Below are 21,163 nucleotides of genomic sequence, written 5' to 3' on the forward strand. Positions count from 1 at the left end.
ACACATCAATAGCCAAAATAAATGTTAGGTGGGTTGAATTCATCCACTAAAAAGGTACGTAAAATTATTATGTTTAAAAGCATTATGGTAATAACAATATTGGGTGGTACTAGTACTTGTACATGGTGAAAGTATTAAGAGAAAAATAGGTAATGGAGAACAGTTTACAAAGAAGATATAAAGCCATGGACTTTTTTTTTTTCACAAGGAGAAACCAGGAACTTTGCAGTCACTGGATTTAATGAAGCAGACCCTCCCTCTCTGGTTTTGCTCCTAGTCCATTTCCTGCTTTATGAGCCACTTTAAAGCATTCATTGCTTATTTTGACTCAGAGAGAAAAAAAAACTTACAACAAAAACAATAAACATATCAAAATCAGCATAGTATAGCAAACCCCATTTGCTATCATAATTATTAAGGGAAATCTTAATCTAACCTCAACCCTAAGTTTTTGGGTTATTTGAAGCAATCTCAGAGACCATATAATTCCATCTGTAAATAATTCAGTATACCTCTCTAAAATAAAAACCCCAACCCTATTGCTATTGTTACAAATAACCAAAGTTAACATCACTTCCTTAATAACAATATCCAGTCAAGTTACCTTTCTCCAATTTTTGTTTTTTGTTTTCTTGCTTCTTAGAGCTGTGTCCTTCTGACGTGTATTATTTCCTAGAATTGCTCACAAGGGCCTTCATAATCTGGCCTCTGCTTTTACAGTCTTTATTTTTAAAACTTGCATTATTCCTTTTCCCTAAATCCTATGCCTTCAACCATATGCACTTAATTTTTGTTCCACTCCCTGGCAATATCCCCTTACCAGGTCTCTGCCTGTCATTTGTAGCAGGCTGTCTCCTCTCATCCAGATCCTCTGCTCAGACACTATCTCAAACCTCAGGACATGGTGCACAGTCATATCCTCCAAGAAACCCTCTCTGCTGTGATTCTATGGGCTTTGTGTGCTCCTGCCTCCAGAAATGAAGCCTCTACTACCTGATGACCAAACCTTCTGCTCCCTCTCCCTCAAGTTTCATTAAAAAACAAATACTAATTTATAGTTTTCAGCTCATTAGAAATTAACCTTCCCCTGTTGGGTGCTCTGTGGCCAACATTTTCATGGTATGGTTATCATTCTTCATCTTATGCCTTTTGACTTGTATGTTCATGCACAATTATCATGCAGATCTCCTTCATATGATGATCTATAGGTGCAAAGGAGACTTGTGTTCAAAGATCATTTGTCAATACAGGTTGAGTACCTCTCTGAAATGCTTGTGACCATTAAGATTTGTTTTTCTGTTCTTTCTTTCTCATTTTTAATTGTCCTTTTTTAAAAAAAAATATTTGCGTATATATGAGTTCTCTTGGGAATGGGACCCAGGCTGAACAAAAAAAAAATAAAAATCACTTATTGTTAGAGTCTGTAAACAAGTCAGGATGGTGCCTGGCATTTTGCCAGAGGGAGTGGTTTGTGAAGTAACGCCAGCGAGCCATTAAGTGTGGAGATTTCTTATTGGTTGACTGCTGTATCTAGTTTATGTTAATTAGATAAGCTGTGTGGAATGTATAAATACCGCTCCTGTCCTACAATAAACGGCTCCCACTCCTGCTGTATCAATCTACACAAGTTGTTCGTCACTCCCCGGTTATTTTGCCCAGCCAGGCCGGCTGCGGCAACTTATATTTCACATATTCCTCCTATACACACAGCCTTAAGGAATTTTACACAAAAATTTTAAAATAATTTTGTGCATTTTAACAGTGCATCACATGAGGTGGTGTGTGTGGAATTTTCCACTTGTGGCACCATGTCAGTCCTGAAAAAGTTTTGGATTTTAGAGCATTCTGGATTTCAGATTTTCAGATTAAAGATACTCAAGCTACAATAAGAAAATCTACAGAATTACTTAATAATTCTTTGTAATTTACAGAATATTTAATAATCATGAAGATTTCAAATGTAAAAAATAATTGTGTATAACAAGGACAAGGACCAAAAGGCTACTGGAAAAAGACTCAAACTGGAAGGCAGGGATTCACAACCCCAGGGCAAGGGAGCACAAAACAGCTTCACCTTATTCTGAAAGTGGCACCAACTTCCTAAAACTTTACATGCACTCAGAAACATTATTGCTTTTCAAAAGATAACAGACTAAATAAACAGACTTTATAGATATTTTGGCTGAAGTACAACCAGAAGGCTATAAGATAACTGTCAAAGGAAGTTTCTGTAGAAAAGTTGACCACCTTGTATAGATTTCGTCATCTGTAAGTTGGTGCATAATGACTAGGAGGAAGTAAAAAAATTTTCTGAGCCCATAACAAATCTAATTTATATTGTGAAGCCAACTGATCATTTTTGGTTTTGTTATTTGAAGAAAGTTTTTTTTTAGAGAAGTATTTACGAATACTATATATGCTTCGAACAATTTTTAACAATTAGGATCATGCAAAGCTAAGTGGAATTTATCACTTCTATGCTATATTTTTTCCACCAAAGAAAAAAATTTGAGACAAGGTCTTGCCATGTTGCCTAGGCTGTCCTGAAAGTCCTGGGCTCAAGCAATCCTTCTGCCTCAGCCTCAGAGTAGTTTGGGGACAATAAGTATGCACCACCACAACCAGCCTGAAAATCTTAGGTTGGTTTGGGACCTTTGTTATTGTTATCATCTTGATTTTTTTGGTTTGTTTTTAGATTTTTGCAGTGCTAGGTGGGTGGAATCTAGGGCTTCATGCATGACAGACAAGTGCTCTACCTCTAGGCCAAATCTTCCACCCCCAAAATATTATTTTTATTTTAGTTTAACAAGATTAGAATGTTTGGGCTGGGGTTGTGGCTCAGTGGTAGAGCGCTCACCTAGCACATTCGAGGCCCTAGGTTCGATCCTCATCACCACACAAAAAATAAATAAATAAATAAATAAACAAAATAAAGGTATTGTGTCCAACTACAATTGAAAAATAAATATTAAAAAAAAGAGGGCTGAGGTTGTGGCTCAGTGGTGGAGCGCTTGCCTAGCATGTGTGAGGCACTGGGTTCGATTCTCAGCACAACATATAAATAAATAAATGTTCATTGACAACTTAAAAATATTTTTAAAAAGAGATTATAATGTTTTTAAGTGCTTAAAATTTTGAATTCATAACATATTAGTGACTTAATTTATTCATAAAATCTTCTGAAGAATAAGAGTACAGCTAACATTTATATGGTACTTTTTATTATACAAACACTAATAAACATGCTTAACTTACATAATCTTCACTGCTCTATGAGGTATGCATTATGATTACCACATTTCACAGATGAGCAAAGAGAGATAAGTGAATTGCCCAAGGTTATCAGCAAGTAAATAGCAGAGCCAACATTTGAGGCTAAGCTTGCCATTCTATGCACTGTTTGAGAAAACCACCTGCAAATGTACACACAGGTTCAGGATGAATTCTCACAGCAAAGGAAAGGAAATGGGGTACCATGTCTTTGCTGTGCCAGGAGAAACAATGCCAGAGACCAGCAGATTCTCAAAGCCAGCTGTTCCCGGTCGCTTCTTCTTACTGCACACTAAAAATGTTGCAGAATCAACTTGGAAGACATTTATAATATTCCTTTTGTAAATGTGATTCCCAGGTTAGGTTATCTTTCCTCCCCTAACTTTTCTGCTTATGTTTAAGTTCAAATAAAGGGGATAGAAATGCCCTAGAACAGTACACCTAGACACGGTCAGATTGTTGTTGTCAAGGAGGTGATGGAATGAGGGAAGGAAAGACATTACAAAAGAGTGTCCCAGGAAGACCTTGTGAATATGTCTTCAGGCCCCCATTTTGCTCCAACTTACAGAGCTCTTTGTGTCTATTTTGGAGGAATTATCCAAAAATATCATCTGAAATATGGCTTCCATGGCTACAAAAGCTGATAAACTAATAGTGTCATGGTAAAACCTTGGGTCAGAAGTCAAAAAGATCAGAATCCTTATCTCCAACTGGCCATAAGCAAGCCACAATTAGGCCTGGGTAGGTAATTTAGCAGGGCCGGGTTTCAGTTATCTCATTTAGGACAGTCCCACAGATTTCTTAGATGTTTAGTCATATTTGTAAACAAGTAAATAAAATTATATAAAAGAAGAAAAAGGTATGTTATTCATCTCACCAAATACAGCCAAAGAAAGCAAATAAAAATTTCATTCTTAAAGAAAGAAAAGAGGTAGGGTAAGGTAACAGTGATGGAGGACACTAAAGATTAGATGTTCCAGGTATGTTTCCTTAGTGCTCAGAATAACTCTCGGGGCTTGATCCAGTGATGTGAGATGTCAATATTCCCAAAGGCTTAAACAAATTTTTTTTTTTTTTTGGTGATGTTCTTTAGCTTGATGAAGAGAATTTATGGGTAACACATTCATATGGTCTTACTAAAGTAATAAAAACAATCAAAGTTCATTTAACAACATGGTCCCTACATCATGCCTTTGCTGTTCTCAGAAGCAAATTAAACACAGATATGTTTATATGGTAACATCTTAGAAGGGAAGGGAGGAGGGATGGGAATAGGAAAGACATGAATGAATCAGACATATCTTTTCTATCCTCATATATAAATATGTGAGCAATGTAACTCCACATCATGTACAACCACATTAACGGAATCCTAATTGGAATAAATTATTCTTATTCTATGCACATATAATATTTCGAAATACACCCCACTTCATGTTAAAAAAAAAAAAAAAAACCCTCGGCCTCTGTCATCTTTGGGCCTGCCTAGAAGTCTGGAATTCCGAGAGCAGGTCATCAGGAAGGGAAGCCTGAAACACTGGGACAAAAGGTAAAGCTGCTGTCCACAGGCAGAATTTCTTCTTCAGTTGAGCCTCAACTCTGCTTTTAACTTATTGTATCAGAACTCATTCTCAGATTATTTTCAGTACTTTAGATCAATTTATTACAGATTTTAATAACATCTATGAAATACATTCACAGTAATATCTAGATTAGCGTTTAAGTGAATTACTAGAGACTGTAGCCTAACTAAACTTAAATATCAAAATGACAATCTCATATGCCAAAATAAATAAATAACGTGCTTTCCATTTTATTTTGTAAACTTTATTTCTTCCCTGTGTATTTATGTAAGGAGTTAATGGCTACCAATTTATTTTGAGGCAAAATGTGTATAAATTGTGTAATTCTTACTAGTTATAACCTCCTCCTTTAATGTTTTCCATTAAAATGTTTGTATGTCAAAAAATATCAGTATTTTATTATCTTAAAAAATATATCTTAGAAGCCCATATTTGGCTTCTAACCCTGACTCTGCCATTTGATGTGAATTTTAACAGTCTCCTTGGTCCTGTTTCTTCTGCCCTACTTCAAACTATGCTAAATAATTAACCTTTGACTTATTATAATTTAAAAACATGATTTACCTTATATCTCTATTCTTCAGGTAAGCACACAGGATAGGTCACACGAGAAGGGAAATCAGTCACGAGCAATCACCCAACAGCTTCAATCCACTATTTAGGCATCTGAATGGAGCAAGAAAGAGGCTGTTTTTGGAGGCCTGATGCAAATCCCCTTTCCCACCAGGACTGAAACCAATTAAATAAGATCTTAAGGAACAATGCTCCATTCAGGTTCATTAGACAAAAGCATTAAAACTAAAGAAAATAATTTCATAAGGTTGGGGGTTAAAGGTGCAATCCCTTAGAACAAGTCATGATTAACTGAAAGCAAGTTAAACAATGGAAAGTTACTGGGTCAGCTCAGAAGCCAACACCAATGGACCTACAAGTAAAGTACCATGTTACCAATTGACCATCATATGCATGCAGATACAAACTTAGTAAATAATAACACTCATTAGTACAAATCCTGATTAAAATAGTTGGTGTTTAAAAGGTCTTTCTGGAAATATTTAAACTTGGGAAATAAAAATGTTCAAAGCAATCTGAAATTGCTTGCATACCTTTATTTAAGGAGCCCATGTATTTTACTAGCATCAAAAGCAGAATTTATAGTAGCAAAGAAGACTAGACCTCTCTGATAATGATTTGCAATCCTAGATTTGAAATTTTTCTCTGGGTAGCAGACTGTTCCAATTTTTACCCTAGACATGACATACACACCTGGGTCAAAAAGTTGGAAATGGCAGCTGATGTTCTAATTTTTGCATTAGAACTTTGTTAATTAAAATAACAATTTCTACCTTAAAGACTTTTGGAACAAGTAAATATAAACAAGTTTAGTTAACTCGTATCAGTGTATGTATTTGAATCATGTGAGGAATTATGTGTGGTTTCTCTTTATAAATAAGTGATGTCGGCTTAGTGATATTCTACGAGCAAAAGTTAATACAGTTTTCTATCAAGTAACAATGATTCCTGATGAAGTATCTAAAATTCATGTAAATGGCAACAAATGGGAAAATTCTAGGCCCTTCATAAAATAAACCAAACTTATAAACATTTCCCCCATATCAACAACACACACTTATAGAAAGTTTTTCAAGGTATATGTCCGCATGTAAAACAGGGGCTCCACATTCAAAGTCAAATTAAGTGAAGCACTGTGTGTTGTGGCTTCAAGAAAAGTCAGAACATTTTAGAGTTGAACATTTGCTTTTCTCTTACTTTTAATAGAGATCCAAGTTAACCTTAAATCACTGTGCTATTATTTTGCTAATAAAGAACTCTTGATATCATGTTGTATTCTTAAATGTGTGCATTTTTTTTGTGTGTGTGTTTCAATTCAAAAATAAATATTTTGAGAGGCTGGTGTGTATATACAGTCCAGTGGTAGAATGCACACTCAGCATTGCAAAAGGCCTGGGTTCAATCCACAACATAAATAAATAAATAAATAAATAAATAAAAAAAATGCTTTCAAAAAGAAATCTTTATAGTTATTGATTAAAAAGATGTCATGATGTCATGTACTTACTTATGGGCTGCACCTTTGGTCATGGGTACAAATTAACAATAACGATGGGTTTCTGAAATAACCCTGAAAGTTCCTCCCTAACCCTTTCCTCTGCTGAACTTTAGAGTCCCCCATTTCCTTGGGAAACACCCGAGATTTGATCCACCCAGACACACTAGAATGAGAAAGATTCTGCAAATTCAGGAATAAGAAAGACGCTGATTACCTACATTTCCTCTCTCCAAATGGCATAGCACTCTTGGCCATGTTTAATTGCTATAGAATATCATGAAGGCACTACCCAACTCCTAGACTAACATGCAGTCACATATTCCCCATACCATTCCCTAACATTCTCACCTCTCTTTAAAAAATAAAGTCAAGAGAAGTCACCTGGAATTCAAGGTCATTGGTTCTCTCCCCTTCCCTATGTTCCTACCCATTTTTGTAGCAGGCCCTGCAGTTTTACAGTTCACTGCTTACACAGGGCTCTCTCCTCTGCTGGTTATGAGCTGCGAGGACAGAGTCCATGTCTTATTTGTTGGTGTCACTGGCTGTTAGCCAAGTACCTGACATTCTGGGCCTAGAATGGCTGCCGAATGACTACATCAGCCCACACACTCAAAAACACCAGAGTTACCTTACCCTTTTCCAAAGAAGCACAGGTATCTTTCTTTTCTAAATGAGTCAGTGATGTGTTTACAGAATTGTGGGCCTATCAAATACAAGTCCCGTCTGACTTTCTATGGTTTACTTCATGTAACTGCAACTTCTATTATAGCATATCTTACATAAATAGGTGGGATATGATGTAAGGTGTAAAGAACACACCATATCTGGCTTCAGAACATCAAAGCAATGCTGATGTAGCTTTTCGATATATAATTTTCAAAGTACATAATTCTGAAAATCCTTGGAGAGGCTTCTCAAATGATTTATGGTTATAATCTCTGTAATTATAGTCCTTGGAATCATTAAGGAATAAGTAAATCCTTGAACAGGGTCCTGCTTATCTTTGTAATTTCTTCATTCCTTCATGATTCAGCCCTCCGGGAGTTGTGCAGTATGGAGGGTGAGCCACCCCAGCCCCAGAGCTTAGATAATTAGGGACTCTGGTTTCCAGAGCTTCCCAAACATGGACATTGAAATGGACAAGCACTTCATGAGGTTGGCATCCTTCTGCCCCCATCTGAGTTACGAGAAGTAAAATTTCTAACAAGTGGCAGAAATGGGATTTGAATCCAGGCAGTGTAGGTTCCACTATGTTCTGTTGTTACTTTCTGGATATTTTTTTTTTTTTTTTTTTTTTTTACAATCAGGACATACTATGATTTTCCCCTAACAGCAGCAGCAGGTTTCTTTCCCTGTGAATCTTTCTGGGCAGATGGCACACCTTTTCCCCTTCAACGCTTCCTGGGGGCAGTTACCACAGAGGTAACCGGCTGTTTGCCCTGTGAGGTGACATCCTTCCAAATATTAGCTGGTCCCACCTTCTTACATACAGTTACCAGATCTGGGTCATGTGACTCCCTCAGTGCCTCTGAGAATGTTTATCCACTCTCTGGTGACTTAGAAGAGGGGCATTTCCTGGAAATATTGAGGTTGGACATTTCATTGTAGTGAGGTGTTTAGAGAGTGTGAATCACTCCTGTTGCCTAGTAACTCATTTGTGTTTGGCAGGATGAAGGCAACCGAAGCACAGGTACAGTCGGGCACAGGGCAGATATTTATTCAGCACAAGCCCCTCCCAACACTGGACTGTTGATTTAATGTTTAAATCTTGACACTGTTCTTTCCCAGTTCCTTACTAGTCCTAGAAGTTCCTTCAATCTTTCTTTGTAAGTCGGAAGAATTCAGAAAGTATTATATTATGCAAAAAATCACCACATTCCTTATAGCTGAAATAAAGGTCACATTATTTTTCCTATTGAATTGTCTCATGGTGTTTGGAGGGCAGGCAGCTCATCCCCAGAGCTTGTATAATTACAGACTATGGTTCTAGTACTCCCCAAATATAGACATCAAAAAATGCACAGCCAACTTTACAAGGGAGACATCCTTACTGCTCTCATCTGAGGTATAAGAATGGAAACTGAGAAATCTAGCAAGTGACAGAAAAGGCAATTACAGGATCTTTGCAGGTATAGGGAACTGGAATTACCCAGTGTCATGGAGGTTACTTGTCATCCCTAGAAGAATGAGTTTTCTCAGGAATTCACTGTTAACATAATGTACTCATAAACAGCACTGAGTCACTAATTCCGACCTCATAGTTAAGAGATAATTTTTTTATGGATAACAGGACCATTGACTCATTTGGTGGGCTATATTCCAGACCACAGAATTGTTAACACTCAAATGCACATACTTTCTTCTTCTTTTTAAAAAAAATTTTTAATAGTAGATGGTCATGATATCTTTTTATTTATTTATTTATTTGTTTGTTTGTTTATTTATTTATTTGTTCTGTAGAGGAGGAAGAGTTTATTTGAGGGCTCATGGTTTATTTTTTTTTTAATGTTGTGCTGACAATTGAATCCAGTGCCTCACACATGCTAGGCAAGTGTTCCGCCACTGAGCCACAACCCCAGCCCTTTTTTTTTTTCTTATAACAAGAATTGATTAGCACAATATAAATAGTTTCAAAAATTAGGGGATTCACCCTCAAATACCATAAGGAATAGAAATCATGGGACAGCTAGACTAAGGTCACCTTACTAATCTTTTGTCTTCAAATTAAAGATAGCATGGTCTTTAAGTCACTGTAGAAGCCAAAAATTTAGAATAAAAACACTTTGGTTTTTGCATCCTATATAAAGTCTCCACCAATTATTACTTTCCCCATATATGTTATGGCTCCATCACTTTCCTGGTCATTTCTATACACTAATGGATAGAATTTATTCAAAGGAAGAAAAAGTATTTTTTAAAGCCATATATATATATATATATATATATATATATATATATATATATATCTAGCATGGGTGGGTATTTCCGGTTTATTTATTGTTTGTTGTTCTATTTTATTTAAATGTCATACCTCTGCCCATGGGATATACCTGTTACAGACACAAGAAGGTAAGATATAAGGGTATAACTAAATATTACTTCTAATCTTAAAGGGAAAGTCCTAGATCCTAAATTTATTTATTACTTTCAGACTAAAGGATGCCAAAATAATTTTAGGAATTGTTCTTCTTTCTTCTCATCAAATAATATTCATTATTATTGGGGTTTCAGTATAGCTGATACCCATAAGTACTACAAAAGTCAAATAGATAATTTTGCTTTGTTTTTCACAGCTGTAAATGGGTTATATAAGTTTCCTTAGTAAATTTCATCTTAAACATGTTAAAACTTTATCATCTCTGAATTTTTCCCCTTAAATATGTCTCTCAAAAAGAGAAATTTTTCCATGTCTAAAAACTTCTTAAATTCTACCAGATCAGATTCATAGCAGATTTAAGAAAAGAGTACTCTCATTATCTAGAACTGGCTAGTTGTAGGTTAGAATAACAGGTGGTAAGAAATATGGGGATGAATTGCTCTCCAAAGTATTTTAAAATCCTTAACCATGTCTAAAGCAGGTTTTCCTAATTTGGGGTTCATAGTTGACAGGTAAACCTCCTAAAGCTGTAAAAATTATCTTGGCTCCTACATATAATGGAGAAAACAAAGTATTCAGTTCTATAAACTCTCAAATTGAGTTTAGGTCCTGAGCAATGAACTGCCAGCAGATGGCTAAGGATTTAATTCATAATTTGTTGCTGACGACCTGCTTAATCAAACTGTAGTTTAAAAAAAAAAGAATATTTTTTTCAATGTTGTAATTGAATATTTCTAATCATTAAATAGGAGTAGAGTTCTCTACCTCTGACAGTGAGCACAGTTTATTGCATTTGTAAAGTACTCTGAAAGTGAAATCACCATTAATTTTCTCATATTTTGAAAATGTATCTAACCTTCATTTAGCTACCCGTTACAGCCAGGCAAACAAGACAGATCTTGTCCCTGATATCATAGATCTCATGAACTGGTTGGGGAAACAAATAAATGACACAGGGAGTAAATGTTTGCAAAATTAAAAGTTCAAGACTATAGGAATACATTGCCAAGGCACACAAGCCATTCCGGAAAGTTCAGAGAAGGCTTCTTGGAAGAAACTCTAAACTGAGATCAGAAGGACAAAGCGTCAGGCATGTTGGGGTGGGATCAGTAAAGACAGATGAGGTGGTGTGTTCAAAGGCCTAAGAAGCAAAGCAAGGTAGCATATTTAGCAATGGTGAGTCAACTTGGCAGAAATGGGGGAAGGTCAGCTCTTGAATAGCCTGGTAAGACCTATAATACTTGGGTTTTGCTCCAAAGATAAATGGAATCAGGGAGCAACACACTCAATTTTTATTTTTTAAGATCCCATACATGATTTCTTATGCTCAGTGGAAAATGAAATTATTCTCATACGCAAGGGTAAGTGTGCAGGAGTCTCCATATAACCAGGTTTCTGCAGTACCAGTGAGATGTTACCATGCGACCAGGGAATAATAGGGGCTCAGCTTAGGAAGAAGTACAATCTGAATTCCAAATCCAGTTCCACCACATTCTAGCAAATCACTTAACTTTGGGAAATTCACTTAAACCCTTGATGCCTCAAAGCAGAGGTAATAATAACTACCTCACAAGGCTGTTATGAAAACTAAAGCACTGAGAATCGTGGCTGCCACCATGTCAAACACAAACCAGTCAAGCCTGGGATTGAGAACCATTGTTCCTGACTATATTTAACATTTTTAAACTGTATATATATATAAAACTTTGGGGACTGGAGGTGTAGCTCTGAGATACATGATGTGCTTAGCATACACACAGTCCTGGGTTACATTCTCAACATCAAATAAAATAAATAAAAACTTTTATCTTTAGAAGCTATTTCAGTTCCTTAGGAACAGCAACTTAAACAAATAAATCTTTATGTTTAACTGTCTTACACATTTTTCTATTTGAATTTTTAAAAATTTTAAATAGAATGCAAATCCAACAATAATTATACAAAAATAAAGTCTGATTTCTGCCTTTGGGCCTTGTGCCATATTTGGGCAAAACTCTCCTGTCCTGCAAATCAGCATTTACATGGCCTAATTGGCCAAAAAGTGGCCCTGATCTGGAGTTTCTAGGACTACTTATTTGCAGATAAGCTTCAGAGTCAAAGCATAATTCATAAATCAGACTACTTAACTAAACTTCTGTGCCTATGAATCCAAAAGAATTTGGTAAACCATTTTTTGAATAATTATAGAGAAGGAAAGCAAGGAGCTTTTATATCTAAATACAAACATTAAGATAACCAAGAATCAGTCATGTGGCTTCACCACTAAGCATAAAACGATCTAATTCCCAGGGAAGACTTCTTGCCATCTCCATTTGTTAGGTGTAAATGCTAAATCAGTCTATTCAAAAATCTGAAAGACTGGACATTTTACAATAAAACAAGTGCTAAAAGTCAATTATGTGCTAACATATCTGTGTCATTTGCACTAATACTGCAGAAGATAGAATATCTAAGTCTTTACAATGCTGAGTGTCTGCAAGGGGTGTGACCACCCTCATGTCAATGACTCACTAGGAGGCTTCAGAAAACTCTGCCTATGGCAATACTCACAGCTATGATTTATTTCTGCAAAGGGATACAAAACAAAATCAGTAAAGGGAAAAGGCATTTGGGCAAAGTTTGGAGATGACCAGGCACAAGCCTTCAAATGAGCCTCTCCCAGTGGAGGCATATGAGATGTGCTAATTTTACCAGCAACAGGTGTGAAGTAGTGTAGACCAGGGTTTTTAAATTGTATTTATTTTTATTTTTTTTAATTGAGGTTGGTCACTAACACAACCTCTGCCAGACATAAACCCAAATTCCATACTCCCTGCAGGAAAGCAGGTGCTCAACATATACCATATTTTTTCCAAAAATAGTGTAGAAGCTAGCTGTGATGGTACACACCTATAATGAGAAGGCTATCTTAGCACTGATTTGTTAATTTTTCCTACATATATTGTTTAGAGAAATTTCTTTATTGCAGAGAAGTATAGTATGCTATTTTTTTACATTTTGAAGGGGGAAAATATAAATCCATATTACTATTTCCTTCCATCTGCATAAAGGAATCCAGAAGGATTCATTTAGGTACTGACAACTTGGGAGACTGAGTCAGGAGGATCACAAGTTGAAGGCTAGCCTCAGCAATGTAGCAAGAGCCAAAATAAAATAAAAAGGGATGGGGATTTAGCTCAGTAATAGGATGCCCCTGGATTCAATTCCCAGTACGAAACACAAAACAACAAAAATGTGTAGGAATGGTGAACCCTTCCTATCAGGACTGGTGGGAACGCCAAAGGACTGATCCTGCAAGCAGGTCTAAAGGACAGCAGCCTCAGGCCTGCCATTTCAGCTCCCTACACACTGATTTGTTTCAATTAGCTGTAATATAGGATCAAGCTATAGCAGAAAGGTCCTACTTTTAATTCAGTTAAGTATATCACATACCTGAGAAACACTTTTATCCTGCATATTTATGGAATAAACAATGTAGCACTTTAAATAAGGGCAAACATCATCTTCAAATTTATAATAGAAAATCTAAAATGACTTGGCAGACTTTTTTAATTACCCTCTGGCAACATGTACAATAATTTTTATTAAAAAAAACTTAATTGCAGCTCTATTTGATTTTTCAAGAATTTTCTTTTAAAAATGCCACTGAAAATTCCGAATAAATATTATTCCCAAATTGGAACTACTATTGAGAAACCATTTAACCTATCAGGATTGGCAAAACCTCCAGACACTGAAAACAAGTACCTTCACAAGTTTCTGGTAGAAATGTAGTAAGAAAACCTACTCTGGAAAGCAGTTTAATGACATCTGTCAAAATTACACATGTATCTTATAACCTGCAATCCTCCTTTGCAAGTTTACACAGATGTAATTGCATACATGAAAAGTAGCCTATGTACAGTTATTTATTGCAGCATTGTTTAAAAGCCAGTGATTGGCCTCAACCCAAATGTCCATCAATGGGTCACTATTTACATTGTGGTACATCCCTACAATGGACAACACAGTAACTGCTTTAAAAAAAATAATGAGGAGCTCTCTTAGCACTGATTTGTTAAATTTTCCTACATATATTGTTCAGAGAAATTTCTTTATTTCAGAAGTACAGTATGCTAATTTTTTCATTTTGAAGGGGGAAAATATAAATTCATATTTCCTTCCTTCTACATAAAGGAATCCAGAAGGATTCATTTAGGTACTGACAACAGAGGCTGGGTGGGGGCTGAATGGCAGGAGCAGAATTTGGTCTCATTCCATAAGTCTGAAAAAAATAATGGATAAAAATTATATACTTCTGGGGCTGGAGTTGTAGCTTAGCGGTAGAGCGCATGCCTAGCACACATGAAACACTGGGTTCGAACCTCAGCACCACATAAAAAAATAAATAAAAAAGTTATTGTGTCCATCTACAACTAAAAACATTCTTTATATAATCCTTTCTCAAGTCCAAGTTAAATTAACCTAGTCCCTTTTTTGGGCTGTTGTTTCAACAAACTTCTAAAAATTCTGGACTGAGTAGAGCAGAAGATTTCTTTATTTTCCAAATCATGTTCCAACTCTCTCCTTTTCTACTTGTGTCCATCTACCATCTTGCAGGGGGTTTTCCCAGGGTACCTGAGGGAAGGAGAGTCCAGTTCTCTATGCCTTCCTGCTCCCATTTGCCTTCTGAGGATATCTGGGAGTTTTTTAAAGATTCTTGAAAGCAAGAATTTGTTTTTTGTCCTCTGCCTCATTTGCCACATGGAGAAGAGGGCCTGGCACAGAGAAAGTGTTAAGTATTTGTTGAATAAATGGATTCTTTTCTTCATCCAATTTCAATGGGACAGATAATACCACACAAAGGGAGAGAGAAAATTTGTTGGTGTCAAATATATTAGAAATACTTGTCATTCCTAGTATTGGCCCAATATAGGCGTTCTGATCCTTGCAACATTCCTAGAATTATTCTGGGTTTTATGGAAGGTGAACAAATAAGCCTAGAGAATGCTGTGTGGAACACTGAACCTTAATTATTCACAACATTTTATTTTTTAATTAACTTGTGATTACATGTACTTTGGGTCCATATCAGGATGGAAGTCTTTCCAGGGAAACACAACACTAATTAGTAATGAGGTAAAACAATGGCTACCTTAAGTCAAATGAGTTCTAGTCCTAAGGTACCCAGAGGGAAAAAGAAAATCTTTTGCACCAAAAGTGCAATAACTATTTTTATTTTCAAGAATAAAATTATCCTTGAAGTTAATTTCAAGCAGTCTAGCAGTGAATTTATTCACACAATATCGATGTCAATCACACTGAGCACAACTTCTTCCTCCTCAGTGGGCACAGAGACATCTCTTTAACCTTGGAATATATAACTTTTTTTCTTTTTCTTTTTCTTTTGGCACTAGGGATTGAACTCAGGGGCACTCCACCACTGAGCCATATCCCCAGCCCTATTTTGTTTTTTATTTAGAGATAGGATCTCACTGAGTTATTTAGCACCTCATTTTTGCTGAGGCTAGCTTTGAACTCGTGATCCTCCTGTTTTAGCCTCCTAAGCTGCTGGGATTACAGGCATTCGACATCACACCCAGCCTAACCTTAGAATATGTGACAATAAAAACAGAATAATCGTACTAGTTATACTTCAATAATGTGTTGAATATGTGCATAGCTGACTGATTTATTGTGAAGATTTTTAGTGCCACAAACTTTTCTTAAGCTTGGTTGAGGCCACTGAGCATTCTCTTTTAGCAGAAAGGTTTTAAACTTTGGGTCTTATGTCCATTTCTCTTGCTGTCATTTAAAACAGCAATCCAATAAGTGAGGAAACATCCATCTACCCGAAAGAGCTTGCCATTCAAGATTCTCCATAGGATAAAATAAAAATTCTAAAAGTAAAAGTATTTGTGCAATATATTTTACAGGGCTAGGGGTGGAGGTGGGGATTAAACCCAGAGGCACTTCACCACAGAGCTATATCCCCAGCCCTTTTTATTTCTTAAGATAGGATCTTGCTGGTTTTTCAGCGACAACAAGATCCAGCCCTACACAGGATGCTGGATCTCACTGTCCTTTTCAGCGTTTTACTACTTGCTCCTTACCCTCCAATCCCCTCAATAAAATGATCTAACCCCCCCACCCCCTACACAAAAATAGGATCTTGCTAAGTTGCTTATGACCTTACTAAGTTGCTGGGGCTGGTTCAAATTTGTTAACCTCCTACTTCAGCCTCTGAGTCACTGGGATTAGAGCTGTGCACCACTGTGCCCGGCTTGTGTAGTATTTTAACTGGAAAAGGGGAGACAGCAGAGAAGTTGCAGAAGTGGTGGCCAGCCAACCTTGAGCTGATGATACAGCATTAGAGAGCACCAATCCTACCATTTGTAGATGATCGCATGGATAAGTCCACCTTGGTCCTGTGGCAGTTAACACTCCAAGTCTTGTGGCAGATGTTTTCTGAGTGTTGTAGGGCCAGAGGATGCCAACTGTAGGAAGGGGAAATGGTCAGGTTAAGAATGATGCTTTGAGCCATGTGTAGTGGTGCACAACTGCAATCCCAGTGACTTTTGAGGCTGAGAAAGGAAGATCACAAGTTCAAGGCCAGCCTGAGCAACTCAGTGAGGCCCTGTTTCAAAATAAAAAAATAAAAGGGGCTGGGGATGTGGTTCAGTGGTTAAGCATCCATGGGTTCAATCCCTGGTCTCAAAACAAACAAACAAAAAGACTGAAGTAATGGTACATGCACCATTATTTTAAATAAAAGAAGCCAGTCAAAAAGACCACATGTTGCATGATTTCATTTATAAGAAACATACAGAACAGACAAACGCAGAAACACAGAAAGATAAGTAGCTACCAGGGGCCGGGGGAAGAGGAGAATGGGCAGTGAACATGAGTGGGTATGTGGTTTTTCTCCAGGGTGATGTGTTCTAGAACTAGATAGTAGCTGGCTGTAGATTCAAAATATACCAAAAACACAGAACTACACACTTCCCACGAATGAGTTTTATGGGATGTGATTACTTCTCAATGAAGTTGTTAGAAAAATAAAAGGAAAAATGTGTACCTGAAATGCCACCTAGTGATGAAATAAACTTCAACCAGCCCCAAAGTTCATACCAGGGTAAGGCCCATCAGAGTAAGTGGCCTAGTGTCACATCTCAGAGGCTGTAGGCTTCCCTCCAGGAGCCACACTTATCCCTACAAAGAACACTACATATTTGGAGGATATTTTCCTCATCTCAACTTGAACTTTAATCCAGCCACTCCCCTCTGGCAACTCCACCCACCACTACCACCGGCCTGACTCTACTGCCCAATACCATCCTGCTTACCCTGAATCATTTCTTCCTGTGTCCCATTTTCCAAGCTGATCTTTCTAAAAGTTCACACTCCTACTTTAAACCCTTCAGAGTTTTCCCACACTTAAGAGATCTCTAGGGCACTGAGATACCATGTATTTTATTTCTTAGGTAGCAGGGGCAAGTCAAATCAAAGCAGATAATTGTTCTTGGGCTTTAAGTTTGTGAATAGTAATAATTTATAACTATTTTTAATATGGTATAAATGGTACTAATAATATTGTCATCTTCTAGATTATATTCAAGTCCATTGCTCTAAACATGGTACCTTCTAGTCACTTACATGTGGGCCCTTGTCAAAGAGGAGAATGGGGCTTCCAGCTATGGCAAAACACAGGTGTAACCCCAGCAACTTGATCTGAGAGGCTGATCCAGGAGGATTGAAATTTTGAAGCTAGCCTAGGTAATTTACCGAGACTCTGTCTCAAAATAAAAAATAAAAAGGGCTGGGAATGTGGCTTAGTAGTAGAGTATCCTTGAGTTCGATATCCCCAGTATTGGAAGAGAGGAAGGGTGGGGGCGAGGGAGCAGAGAGTGAATGGCTAAAAGTTAACAACCAGAAATTGAAGGCAAATACATGCTCACCATTTCAAAAAAAAAAAAAAAGTTTTTGTACACATTCTAAGGTGGTGTTATGTTATAAAAACACTCATTTTGAATAGTATCATGAAGTTCGTGATTTATTTTAATATAAAGTTTATGGATCATACGTAATTTTATAAAGGAATAAAGTAAGTGATATAACTTTCAACTGACGGAAGTGAGGTAGAATCAGAGAGCTTGGTAAATACACACCAGGTGTTCTTGATCACAAGATGCAGAGGAAGAGGGAGAATTGTTTCCTGTGACTTAATGTCATTCCACCTGCTGCCAGGGGCAAGTCACTGCAAAGGCAGCAAAGCCGGTGGTTATGAATAAGGATTCTGAAGTCCACACTTAGCACCTGTGTGACTCCAGGTGAGAGCCCAACCCTCCGGGTGCCTCAGTTCCCTCATTCAATTGGGACAATAACTATGCTAACTTCATAGGATCCCTCAAAGCACTCAAGAATTGAAGGAATTAATAGGAATGAAGAGCTTAGAAACAGCCTCCGGCATTTAGTGTCCTATGCATTTGTTAAGATGGAACTAAGATGGGAAGAGACGGGGGAAATTCAGTGTATTAGTCAACTCTTACACACTGATGGAACCTGGGCTGCATATTTGGTTCTCAACTCCTTTGTTGCCAGAGTCAAAAACAAAAACAAATAACCTACAGACCAAAACTCAGAGAGAGGAAGAGGGAGAGAGTCCATATCTGTATGTATTTTGAGGAAGAGGACTGGGGAATAATATTTTGTTCTCTAGAAGAAACAAAGCCTTCCTTGACACTTAGCTTGGATATGTTCGCTGTGGGTCCATAAACAAGAGGTAATGAGCAGCATCGAAGACCAGGCAAGCCATCGCATGGTGCTTTGATAGGCTTTCATTATGTCCCTCCATGAATTTCAAAGACTAATGCTCCAGAAGCTCTTCAGTAAGAAGCCATGCAATGTGAGAGGAATGCACAGCTCTAATGGGCTGGCTCTTTTCAGGGACACAATTACACCAGAAATTCTCAGTCCATCTTTACATCCATTCCCCACAGCCATGCTTCTGATGATCAGGGTTGAGGAGACTGGTCCAGATTTATGAAGCAAATTTCCTAACATCAGGAGATGGCAAAAATAAACCACATGAAAACATTAAGAAACCTGATGCGTTGAAAAGCATCTGTTTTTAAGTTTAATGGATTTGAGAGTCATCATCTGGCAGAAGTCATCATCTCAGGGGATAAAACAACTTGGAAGGATATTCCCATCTGTCATAGTCATCTGAGGCTCTAAGCTCTTGTGGTTAAGACATATTTTATTGTAAATTGGACAACAGATGAATTTTCTTTAAAAGACTGGTTACTAGAGAGCAAACCATAGCTTTAAAAAGACCTGTGCTGGGCATGGTGGTACATACCTATAATCTCAGAGACTCAGGAGGCTGAGGCAGGAGAATCATAAGTTCAAGGCCAACCTCATCGCAAAATAAAAAGGCTAGAGCTGGGGATGTGGCTCAGCGGTAGAGTGTTTGCCCAGCACCACCAAACATAAAAATAAGAAAGCTGGGGATGAGCATGATGGCCCACACCTGTAATCCTAGAGACTCAGGAGGCTAAGGCAGGAGAATCACAAGTTGGAGTTCAGCCTCAGCAATTTAGCTGAGACTATCTCAAAAAGAAAAACAGACTGAGGATGTAGCTCAGTGTTAAGAGTGCCCTCGGTTCAATCCTCAGTATTGCAATAAAATAAGTAAATAATTTAAATAAGACCTGTGCTTCTTCAGATAGTCCCAAACTACCAATAGTCCCTTACCATGATGTAGCTGAACTTCCATGGTTACTCCACAATTCAAGTAATAGTTGAACTTCATGTGCCTAAGCCAACATCCCAGTGATTTGTCATTCTTTTCTACTTAATCCAGCAAAGTATGTTGTACTTGGAGTTAATTATTTCAAAATTTTTCTTCAGAGTGATGTTAATCTTTTTATTTAATAGAAACATAACAATTGTACATATTTATGGGGTACCAAGTGATGTTTCCATACATGCACACATCAGGGTAATCAGCATCTCCATCATCGTAAACATTTATCATTTCTTTGGGAACATCCAAAACACCCAATTTTGAAATATATACTAAATTGTTAACCGTAGAAAGGATGTTAATCTTAAAGTTGAAATCGACTATAGCAATGTTTTTTCTTTTTAATATATGTGGAGTATTGTTAAAGAAAGCAGAAATAGATTACTTGTGGTTCTCAGGCATTGAAGGTAGCATTCTGCAGAGGAGAGATAGCATTTATAATTAACCCTTGCGCATCCTTGGATAAACATCACGTCTTCGGAGAAGTAGGATCAGGCTTCCTTTCACTTCCCCAACATAATTCTACACTTTTTCTCCATCCTATTTGTTTGCTAATTGCAATCATTTAGTCGATCAAAAGACAAGATTTACTTGTCTTCTTTCTGTGAGACTTTTAAGATTCATGAGGGAAGGGGCCACACCTGTCAGGTTTTCTGCTATTTTTCAGGCACAAAGCCTGGAAGAGTTGATGGCTATATCTGAGTACGTGTTTACAAACTAACTCTATAAGAAGCACATGTCAGCTCCTTGAAGAACAGGTAAGGAAGTCACTGAAGCGATCCTACAAAGGAGGGAGGGAATGAAGCATTTAACTCTCATCAAAATGTGCCCCACAGTTGGATACTTGGAAGGTGCATTTCAGAGACAGAGTCCCTGGATGTACCTAAGGTAGATATGAAAGAGAGGGAGGGAGAAAGGGACTGTGGAGGACTGACCCACTAATACAGGCGGGTGCTTTCAGAGTAAAATCTTATTATTAGAACTTAAATAGTGTTTTCTAATTATAGACTCAAACCTAAAATATCTTGAAAGGTCACTCTGTACTTCCCACTGCCTAATGCACACTGCATTCAAAACATCCCCAAAATAGGAATCCTTTTAAAAAAAAAAAAAAAAAAAAAAAAAAGCCCAGAGAAGGAAGGTTGAACAACAGATTGAAAAGCCCTGTGTTCACAACCTCTGCTTTCTGCAGTTTTTCTATTAGGTCCTCTGTGGCTCAAACAACCAGTAAGCTGGTTCATTCCTCCAAGACACAAAGTTATTATTGTCACAATCAAACTTCTAAAATATTCAGAGTAAAAGTCATAAGAAAGCATAAGAATGTCACATAATAGTGATCGTTAAATATTTTTAAA

General features: G+C 37.2%; 1 protein-coding gene across 4 annotated transcripts in view; it reads right to left on the reverse strand.

The window, feature by feature from the left end:
* Positions 1-21,163, reverse strand: part of Sgms2 (sphingomyelin synthase 2) — an 86,634-nt gene that overhangs the window by 37,085 nt on the left and 28,386 nt on the right. For 2 of the 4 annotated variants that reach the window (XM_071614485.1, XM_071614482.1), the window contains exon 2: positions 5,418-5,519. The exons of 1 other annotated variant lie outside the window; for it this stretch is intronic. The gene's annotated coding sequence lies outside the window, so the exon portion shown is untranslated. Of the gene's footprint in view, positions 1-5,417; positions 5,520-16,390; positions 16,423-21,163 lie in introns of those variants that run through there. One more of the 4 variants, XM_071614484.1, reaches the window with a different exon arrangement.

This window comes from Marmota flaviventris, chromosome 7 (genome assembly GCF_047511675.1).
Source record: "Marmota flaviventris isolate mMarFla1 chromosome 7, mMarFla1.hap1, whole genome shotgun sequence".
In the NCBI taxonomy this organism is placed as follows: domain Eukaryota; kingdom Metazoa; phylum Chordata; class Mammalia; order Rodentia; family Sciuridae; genus Marmota; species Marmota flaviventris.